We start from the raw sequence: 10,947 nt of genomic DNA, 5'->3' as shown, positions 1-10,947 counted from the left end.
TTCTTTCTAACACAGTGTTCTTTCTAAATATAACAATAACGAGGCTATATACAGGGTGTAAATAAACAAAAGTTTTAAAAAGTAACAAGATAAGGCTATATACAGGGGGTACCGGTTAGTCCAGGAGTACGAGTTAGTCAAGGTAATTGAGGTAATATGCACATGTAGGTAGGGGTGAAGTGACTATGCATAGATAATACACAGCGAGTAGCAGCAGCGTAAAAAAGGGGGTCAATGCAAAAAGTCCAGGTAGCCATTTGATTAAGTGTTCAGCTTGCGGGTAGAAGCTGTTCGGGAGCCTTTTGGACCTAGACATGGCGCTGACAATCTTTAGGGCCTTCCTCTGACACCTCCCGGTATAGAGATCCTGGATGGCAGGAAGCTTGGCCCTAATGAAATATTCCTAAACATACTTCCTGTTTGCAACAATACACTAAATTAATACTGCAAAACATGTGACAAAACAATTCACTTTTTGTCCTGTATACAAAGTCTTGTTTGGGGCAAATCCAATACAACACATTACTAAGTACCACTCTCCATATTTTCAAGCATAGTGATGGCTGCATCATGTTATGGGTATGCTTGTAATTGTTATGGATTGGGGGGGAATTCAGGATAAAACAATTAATGGAATGGAGCTAAGCACAGGCAAAATCCTAAGCGGCGATACAGCCTGACAGAATGCTCTCGATGGTGCATCTGTAGAAGTTCAAAAGGGGCCAAGTCAAATTTCTTTAGCCTCCTGAGGTTGAGGAGGCACTACTTCTTCACCATGCTGTCAGTGTGGAGGGACCATTTCAGCTCCTCAGTGATGTGCACGCTGAGGATCTTAAGCCTCTCCATTGCGGCCCCTTCTATCTGGAAGAAGTGAGAAGAGTGGAAGGAGTAAGTGGTAGAAATGGTAATTGAGCCTGCACCAGTGAATGTTGACCTTTTCCACATTTTATGTTAAAACCTTATTCTAAAAATGCTTTTTTTTCTCATCAGCAATACCCCATCATGACAAAGCAAAAACTGTTTTACTTTTATCTTAGAAAACATAAATACAAAAATAACATAATTACCTTCTTTACATACAGTGGGGCAAAAAAGTATTTAGTCAACCACCAATTGTGCAAGTTCTCCCACTTAAAAAGATGAGAGGCCTGTAATTTTCATCATAGGTACACTTCAACTATGACAGACAAAATGAGAAGAAACAAAATCCAGAAAATCACATTGTAGGATTTTTTATGAATTTATTTGCAAATTATGGTGGAAAATAAGTATTTGGTCACCTACAAACAAGCAAGATTTCTGGCTCTCGAAGACCTGTAACAACTTCTTTAAGAGGCTCCTCTGTCCTCCACTCGTTACCTGTATTAATGGCACCTGTTTGAACTTGTTATCAGTATAAAAGACACCTGTCCACAACCTCAAACAGTCACACTCCAGACTCCACTATGGCCAAGACCAAAGAGCTGTCAAAGGACACCAGAAACAAAATTGTAGACCTGCACATTTACATACATTTACATTTAAGTCATTTAGCAGACGCTCTTATCCAGAGCGACTTAGAAATTGGTGAATTCACCTGCACCAGGCTGGGAAGACTGAATCTGCAATAGGTAAGCAGCTTGGTTTGAAGAAATCAACTGTGGGAGCAATTATTAGGAAATGGAAGACATACAAGACCACTGATAATCTCCCTCGATCTGGGGCGCCACGCAAGATCTCAGCCCGTGGGGTCAAAATGATCACAAGAACGGTGAGCAAAAATCCCAGAAACACACAGGAGGACCTAGTGAATGACCTGCTGAGAGCTGGGACCAAAGTAACAAAGCCTACCATCAGTAACACACTACGCCGCCAAGGACTCAAATCCTGCAGTGCCAGACGTGTCCCCCTGCTTAAGCCAGTACATGACCAGGCTCGTCTGAGGTTTGCTAGAGAGCATTTGGATGATCCAGAAGAAGATTGGAAGAATGCCATATGGTCAGATGAAACCAAAATATAACTTTTTGGTAAAAACTCAACTCGTCATGTTTGGAGGACAAAGAATGCTGAGTTGCATCCAACGAACACCTACTGTGAAGCATGGGGGTGGAAACATCATGCTTTGGGGCTGTTTTCTGCAATGGGACCAGGATCACTGATCCGTGTAAAGGAAATAATGAATGGGGCCATGTATCGTGAGATTTTGAGTGAAAACCTCCTTCCATCAGCAAGGGCATTGAATATGAAACGTGGCTGGGTCTTTCAGCATGACAATGATCCCAAACACACCGCCCCGGGCAACGAAGGAGTGGCTTTGTAAGATGCATGTCAACGTCCTGGAGTGGCCTAGCCAGTCTCCAGATCTCAACCCCATAGAAAATCTTTGGAGGGAGTTGAAAGTCCGTGTTGCCCAGCAACAGCCCCAAAACATCACTGCTCTGGAGGAGATATGCATGGAGGAATGGGCCAAAATACCAGCAAGTGTGTGAAAACCTTGTGAAGACTTACAGAAAACGTTTGACCTCTGTCATTGCCAACAAAGGGTATATAACAAAGTATTGAGAAACTTTTGTTATTGACCAAATACTTATTTCCCACCATAATTTGCAAATAAATTCATAAAAAATCCTACAATGTGATTTTCTGGATTTCTTTTCTAATTTTGTCTGTCATAGTTGAAGTGTACCTATGATGAAAATTACAGGCCGCTCTCATATTTTTAAGTGGGAGAACTTGCAAAATTGGTGGCTGACTAAATACTTTTTTGCCCCACTGTAAGTATTCAGGCGCTTTGCTATGAGACTAGAAATTGAATCCTCTTTCCATTGATAATTCTTCATGTTTCTACAACTTGGAGTCCACCTGTGGTAAATTCAATTGATCGGACATGATTTGGAAAAGCATACACCTGTCTATTTAAATTCTAACAGACAGTGCATATCAGAGCAAAAACCAAGCCATGAGGTTGAAGGAATTGTCCGTAGACCTCTGAGACAGGATTGTGTTGAAGCACAGATCTGGGGAAGGGTACCAACAAAAATTATGCTGCATTGAAGGTCCCCAAGAACACAGTGGCCACAATCATTCTTAAATGGAAGAAGTTTGGAACCACCAATAGTCTTTCTAGAGCTGGCCACCCGGCCAAACCGAGCAATCGGTGGTGAAGGGCCTTGGTCAGGGAGGTGACCAAGAACCAGATGGTCACTCTGACAGAGCTCCAGAGTTCATCTGTGGAGATGGGAGAATCTCCCAGAAGGACATACCATCTCTGCAGCACTCCACCAGTCAGTCCATTAGAGTGGTCAGACGGAACCCACTCCTCAGTAAAAGGCACATGACAGCCCACTTGGAGTTTGCCAAAAGGCCTCTAAAAGACTCTCAGACCATGAGAAACAAGATTCTCTCATCTGATGAAACCAAAATGGAACTCTTTGGCCTGAATGCCAAACGCCACATCTGGAGGAAGCCTGGCACCATCTCTATGGTGAAGCATGGTGGTGGTATCATCATGCTGTGGGGAAGTTTTTCAGTGGAAGGGACTGGAAGACTAGTCATGATCGAGCAAAGATGAACGGAGCAAAGTATAGAGAGATCCTTGATGAAAATCTGCTCCAGAGCGCTCAGGACCTCAGACTGGGGCAAAGTTTCACCTTCCAACAGGACAACAACCCTAAGCACACAGCCAAGACAACGTAGGAGTGGCTTCAGGACAAGTCTCTGAATTTCCTTGAGTGTCCAGCCAGAGCCCGGACTTGAACCCAATCTAACATCTCTGGAGAGATCTGAAAATAGCTGTGCAGCAACACTCTCCAGCCAACCTGACAGAAATTAAGAGGATCTGCAGAGAGGAATGAGAGAAACTCCCCAAATACAAGTGTGCCACGCTTGTAGCGTCATACCTAAGAAGACTCGAGGCTGTAGTTGCTGCCAAAGGTGCTTCAACAAAGTACTGTGTAAAGGGTCTGAATAAACTCAGCAAAGAAATAAATGTCCTCTCACTGTAAACTGCGTTTATTTAAAGCAAACTTAACATGTAAATATTTGTATGAAAATAAGACTCAACAACTGAGACAGAAACGGAACAAGTTCCACAGACTGACAGAAATGGAATAATATGTCCCTGAACAAAGGGTGGGTCAAAATCAAAAGTAACAGTAACAGTCAGTATCTGGTGTGGCCACCAGCTGCAGTAAGTATTGCAGTGCAGCTCCTCCTCATGGACTGCACCATATTTGCCATTTCTTACTGTGAGATGTTACTTCGCTCTTCCCATACATTTCTGGGGGGAATGGCCCTAGCCCTCACCCTCCGATCCAACAGGTACCAGACGTTTTCAATAGGATTGAGATCCGGGCTCTTTGCTGGCCATGGCAGAACACTGACATTCCTGTCTTGCAGGAAATCACGCACAGAACGAGCAGTATGGCTGGTGGCATTGTCGTGCTGGAGGGAATGTCAGGATGACCCTGCAGTAAGGGTACCACATGAGGGAGGAGGATGTCTTCCATGTAAAGCACAGCGTTGAGATTGCCTGCAATGACAAGCTCAGTCCGATGATGCTGTGACACACCGCCCCATATCATGACGGACCCTCCACCACCAAATCGATCCCCCTCCAGAGTACAGGCCTCGGTGTAACGCTCATTCCATCATCGATAAATGCGAGTCCGACCATCACCCCTGGTGAGACAAAACCGCAATTCATCAGTGAAGAACACTTTTTGCCAGTCCTGTCTGGTCCAGCGATGGTGGGTTTGTGCCCATAGGTGACGTTGTTGCCGGTGATGTCTGGTGAGGACCTGGCTTACAACAGGCCTACAAGTCCTCAGTCCAGCCTCTCTCAGCCTATTGTGTACAGTCTGAGCACTGATGTGCGTTCCTGGTCTAACTCTGGCAGTTGTTGTTGCCATCCTGTACCTGTCCCGCAGGTGTGATGTTCGGATGTACCGATCCTGTGCAGGTGGTGTTACACGTAGTGTGCCACTGCGAGGATGATCAGCTGTCCGTCCTGTCTCCCTGTAGCGCTGTCTTCGGCGTCTCACAGTACGGACATTTCAATTTATTGCCCTGGCCACATCTGCCGTCCTCATGCCTCCTTACAGCATGCCCAAGGCATGTTCACGCAGACGAGCAGAGACCCTGGGCATCTTTCTTATGGTGTTTTTCCGAGTCAGTAGAAAGGCCTCTTTCGTGTCCTAAGTTTTCATACTTATAATTGTGTGAAACATAATTTCACACAATTATATGGTTTCAGGGTGGAATATTTTTAGTCATTATCTTAACATTACCTTAAACATATAAATTCATATGATTTATATGTTTATCACATTTATTTGCAAAGATGTCTAAACCTGTTTTTGCTTTGTCATTATGGGGTATTGTGTGTAGATTGATTTGGGGGGGGCGATTTAATCAATTTTAGAATTAGGCTGTAAGAGGTAACAAATTGTGGAAAGAGTCAAGGGGTCTGAGAACCTTCTGAATGCACTATATTACATGTGAAACGGGTGAACTTTGTAGCATTTTTTGCAATTGTCAAACTGCACAGCACTAATGAAGAAATCAGAGTGCAGCAGAATGCTTTTTTGGTGACTCAGTGAGTTGACAACCGAAGCATTGTAAGAAATCCTGTCAAAGGGATGTGAACCATATGGAGGGGTGCTAGCGAATGCAGCCGTGGCAGAGATCTGTAAACTCGTAGACGACTGCTGTGTTTTGTTTGGAACTAACTCAAAGCCAGAAAGAACGTGATTACAGAGGAAACTACAGCTACTGGAACTGAAGACGGCACGAGAGCGCGCAGATCGACCCATACGGCGCCGTATGGGGGGAAAAGTTAGGACAATTCTAAGGGCCTGTGACTGACAGGATCCCTAAAATATTATTAGAACATTAGGTTAATAATTTAATATTGAAAAAAAGGACCTATCATCATTAATATAATATTCCCCATGCCAATACAATGCATTTCCAATCGCGGAAGGCAAACAATAACGTACAATGCACTACCACGACTTGTCGGTACAATGCAGCGTGGACGCAGCTACCAATTTGTCTTCCCACAAGAGTGCTCTACTATGCTGTGTATGATAAGATAAATTAGTATTCCATAGCAACAAGGTGTTTATGGCAACACTATAGCTACATCGTTACTCAACCATTGATGAGGGTGGGCAGACCTTGACCAATGTAATGCAAAGCACCTCTTCTAACATATAAAACAACATTAAAAACAAATCAGATTATATTATAAACTAAGCATTTTCAATACAATCACAGAAATCAAGCAGTAGACTTGGCAGCAACGCCAATAAAGACAATCACATCTACACCTATTTCTGACATTTGCCACGCATTTCCAAAAACTAGCAAATAACAAAATAATAAAAGCCCAGCCATGCTGCCTGTTCTTACCTAGATTCAAAAGAGTTGCAGCCACCTTGATGCTGTGTTGAACCTCCTCAGCAGTCTCTCGTTCCACTCCCCACGGAATTTGCTTGTAAGATCCCTCTCAAAGCCAGTTGAAAGCTACGCTTTCCTGCTGTGCAACATGCTCCATGTGTGCTCACAGAACGTTTTCAATTTTGGAAAAAAGTTCTCGCACATTGCCGTGTATGCTCCAAATGTTAACCCCAGATTCAATGCCATCAGCACAGGCATTGCTGTTAGAGGCCGGGAGTATCCATCCAAAATGTTGTCCATTTTCCTTCTCCAGATCGGCCGATTTCAGTCTGTAGAAACTGCCATGCAACAGTAAACTCAGCTTCCACAAAGTCCAGCAGTCATTTCACCTTTTTGACATCCATAAAGGTATCATTCTCTGGGTGCAAGGCACACAGGGCCTCAACAAGTTGGCTGTTTCGTTAGTTAAATATTGCTGACATTTCTCCCAGTACAGCATCCAGAGTGCTGAAAAACAGTATTTTGCACTCCCTCTCATTACTGGTCCATTGTTGTTTTGACCACATATTCTTTCAGATTACAACTCACTACTCTTTGCCGTTTGCTTGGAGCGGGAGTCTCCGTGTACTTGTATTTCCTTGCAGGAATATTCCAGCCACTCTCTGTCTATGAACCACGTGCTACAAAATGCCTGTTTTCTCCCACAGAACAGGCAGGTTGGGTATTTCCCCAGACAAACCTGCACTGGCTCCTCATCACCAAGGTTGTCAGGCACTAATGGAGGCGTCGGTGCTTGAAATAGCCTAGCGGTGCTGCTGCTAGGTTCGGTCTTGGAGGCTGCAGGCCCCTCCTCGGGTTGGTTCCCTCCTATGTCACCAGGCTGGAAGACGGTTGCCTTTGCTGCTGGGCTCAGCGGCAGGCTTCTCCCACACCCCGCCGCTTTGATTCGATGCTGCCGTTGTGCACTGGCGAAGTCACTTTCTAATATCCATCATACTATCAGTTACCAAACTAACTGTTAACTTTAGCTAAATTCCATCCATGAAAGTAAACCTAAAACGGTCAAATTGACCCCGCAATTCTACTGTGAAGGCCAATCAAAGTTTGTTTTTTTCAACTGGTAAAATATGTATAACATATGAGTGCAAGGGAGTTGCATGAATGAAGCATTCACAACAAATTTGTTTGGCATGATGGAGGGGACAGAATAGGGACACCAAACTGATGGGGAACAATATTTCGGCCCCCTCGTGGCGCCGGGCTTGTCTCATATGTTATTTTCTCTTTAAGCTGCGTGCACTGAACCAACATGCATAATTGTTGATGACACTCTGATGTTAAGATACATGGAAATTAATGGTCTATAAAGGGTACCACAGCAGCACTTAACTCAGTGGTGTGTAGCTGCTGGCAAATTAATTCAAAGCCTCTACTTTATCACTCAGGATGCAACTTTCCAGTGCTACTATTTTGCTGTGTAATGTTCTTAAAACAAAATCAGGCAAACCCATTGTAGAATAGTTTATCTATTTACCTTGTCGACTTGTTGTTCTGTGGTCCATGCAGATAAGAAAAATATTCCTCTCAAAGCGCATTCAAGTTACAAGAGTGAAACATGTATTGACAGTCAATGCACAACTATTCTTAATGCAATCACGGGAAAACACTTGAAAGCAGTTTTGGCATTGTTTTTTTTTTTTTTTAATAGGGGGATTCCAGTTTCACATTACTACCACATTTGTTTATTGTGGTTTATCTATTCATTGAATTGCGTGTCTGGCATCGTTTTACAAATGCAGTTTTACAACACGTGTTTCAAGCATGGTTTATATGTGGTGGGCCGAAGCCAAAAATAGGAGCGTATTTGTTTTGTAGTTGTCATTAAAACATTTTTATGAAGACTATACAATTCGTTGGTACTTTCAATTTTTACACATTTTCTTATAAAAAGTATATTTCGACACTGTCTGCTCAGAATAATTTGCCAAACTTGGAATCAATCATAACTCTCGTACATACCACTCTTTATGAAAGCAGCTAATGGCCTGCTTCTAGCTCCGACGTAAACACTGCCTCTTGTGAAAACACGAGCAACAGATATAGCTAACTCCCAAAGACTGAAATAAGATAAACAGATATTTAAGTGCACTTGAAATATGCAACATGCCACACTAATTGTTTTGATCGTACGAAGAGTTAACTTCGTTGATCGTTTAGCCAATGTATTGAAAGCTAGCCAATGTTTGACTAGCCTAGCCAGCTACTGTAAAATGTGTGTTTTATTAGCTAGGGATCTCTCAGTTAGTGAATTACATGTTTAAATTGGTTTTGGCATGATTATATGTCTCATTTCAAGTAACTAGCTGCAGGCTTAAAGAAACATTCTATCATATAATTTGCACAGAAACCCAAATAAATGTAGATAGATGTGTGTGTCATGTACTTTAGAATTGAAGTTTAAAAACGACAGCAGAATATGCATATTTGCCCATACATATGGCATATCCTTACACATATAGCATACCTTGCAATACAATTTCTCTAAAAACAGTTGTACAATGTGCTCTTCAATAAGAAAACCAGAGTTTGATTTCTATACCAGATGAGTTCTCAAATAGCAGGTGCCCAATATCATGGTGGACATGCATAATGTTGGATGCATTGGAATATAAGGTATTGCGAATGATACAGAGGCTGTAGGATTATACAAAAAGCAGTTGGGAAATAAACGTTTGAGTTTTAAACACTAAATGTTCAGTGAATGTGAGTATAATTAGGTGGTTTACATGATAAACTTTCCTAACCTTCTAAAAGTTGACGGTGACATGCTTTTCATAATGTACACTTCATGCGTATAAATTTGAACAAAGAACACCATAAGGTGTTTTTTTTTATTTATCTTGAAGAACAATCTGGCCATAATGGCCATGTACTCATCTCCACCGAGCACACCCAGAAGAGGACTGGCCACCCCTCAGAGCCTGGTTCCTCTCTAGGTTCCTACCATTCCAGGGAGTTTTCTTAGCCACCGTGCTTCTACATCTGCATTGCTTGCTGTTTGTGGAGTGTTAGGCTGGGTTTCTGTATAAGCACTTTGTGACATCTGCTGATGTAAAAAGGGCTTTATATATAAATGTGATTCATTGATTGATTATTGAGTAAGGAGACAAATAGCAAAGGTACTTCAGGCACTATTTGGAGTATGTAAATATAGTGTAACCTACCAATCAATGTATATCAAGTGTAACCTACCAATCAATGTATATCAAGTGCAGTGGAGGGCACAATTTTACAATGTTGTAGTCCAGACATGAGAGCTTTACCATCTATGCCAAAAGCCTGGGACTCTGACGGAGACTGTAGAACTGTTATCGCCGCATTCTTCAGTATTACCCCTTCTCTCTAGGCGCATGTGTGTCCAGGCCCTATAGGCATATTGAAAGGATCCCACCCTGGTCACCAATGGTCCTGTGTGGCTCAGTCGGTAGAGCATGGCGCTTGCAACGCCAAGCGTCGTGGGTTCGTTTCCCACTGGGACCACCCATATGTAAAAGTAGTGGCCCCAGCCGACTTGTAAGTCGCTTTGGACAAAAGTGTCTGCTAAATGGGATATATTATATATTATGTAGCTGACCGATGTAGAGAGAGGCAAGGACCTTAGCAGAATGCAATCTAAAGCTTGTGTGGTCCAGAGACGGGAAACTCTAGCATCTTTGGCAAAAGCCTGGGCTCCTGATTGGGACAATAGAATTGTCCACATTCCATGTTAAAACAAATTTGTCACCTGTCAGAAGCGAGATGCTGTCTGAAGAGGAACAGATATAGCTAGCTCCCAAAGACTGAAATAAGATACATATCTGTTTGAGTGCACTTGAAATATGCAGCATGCAATACGAATGGTTTTGATTGTATTTAGACTCCATTGACAATTTAGCCAATTTATTGAAAGCTAGCCAATGTTTGACTAGTCAAGCCAGCTACTGTAAATGTCCATTTGTTTCATTAGCTAGCAGTCAGTGAATAGCAGTGGTGGAAAAAGTACACAATTATCATATTTGAGTAAAAGTCATAGAAAATGACTAAAGTAGAGGTGTAAGTCACCCAGTAAAGTACTACTTGAGTAAAAGTCTAAAAGTATTTGATTTGAAATATACTTAAGTATCAAAAGTAAATGTAATTGCTAAAATTTACTCAATTATCAAAAGTAAAAGTATAAATAATTCCTTATTTTAAGCAAATCAGATGGCATTATTTCCTTGCTTATTTTAATTTACGGAAAGCCAGGGGCACACTCCAACACTCAGACATTATTTACAAACGAAGCATGTGTTTAGTGAGTCATCAGATCAGAGGCAGTAGGGATGACCAGGGATGTTCTCTTGATAAGTGTGTGAATTTTATAATTTTCCTGTCCTGCTAAGCATTCTAAATGTAAAGAGTACCTTTTGGGTGTCAATGAAGCACATATTATTACAACTGAAGCATGTATTATTTCCATCACTCTCTTAGTTTCTGCCTACTCACAGAAAAACTCTAAGGATTCCTCACCCTGTACCATCTTCCTCA

The sequence above is a fragment of the Oncorhynchus masou genome, chromosome 20, assembly GCF_036934945.1.
Source record: "Oncorhynchus masou masou isolate Uvic2021 chromosome 20, UVic_Omas_1.1, whole genome shotgun sequence".
Taxonomy (NCBI): domain Eukaryota; kingdom Metazoa; phylum Chordata; class Actinopteri; order Salmoniformes; family Salmonidae; genus Oncorhynchus; species Oncorhynchus masou.
Note: the sequence above shows the minus strand (reverse complement) of the source record.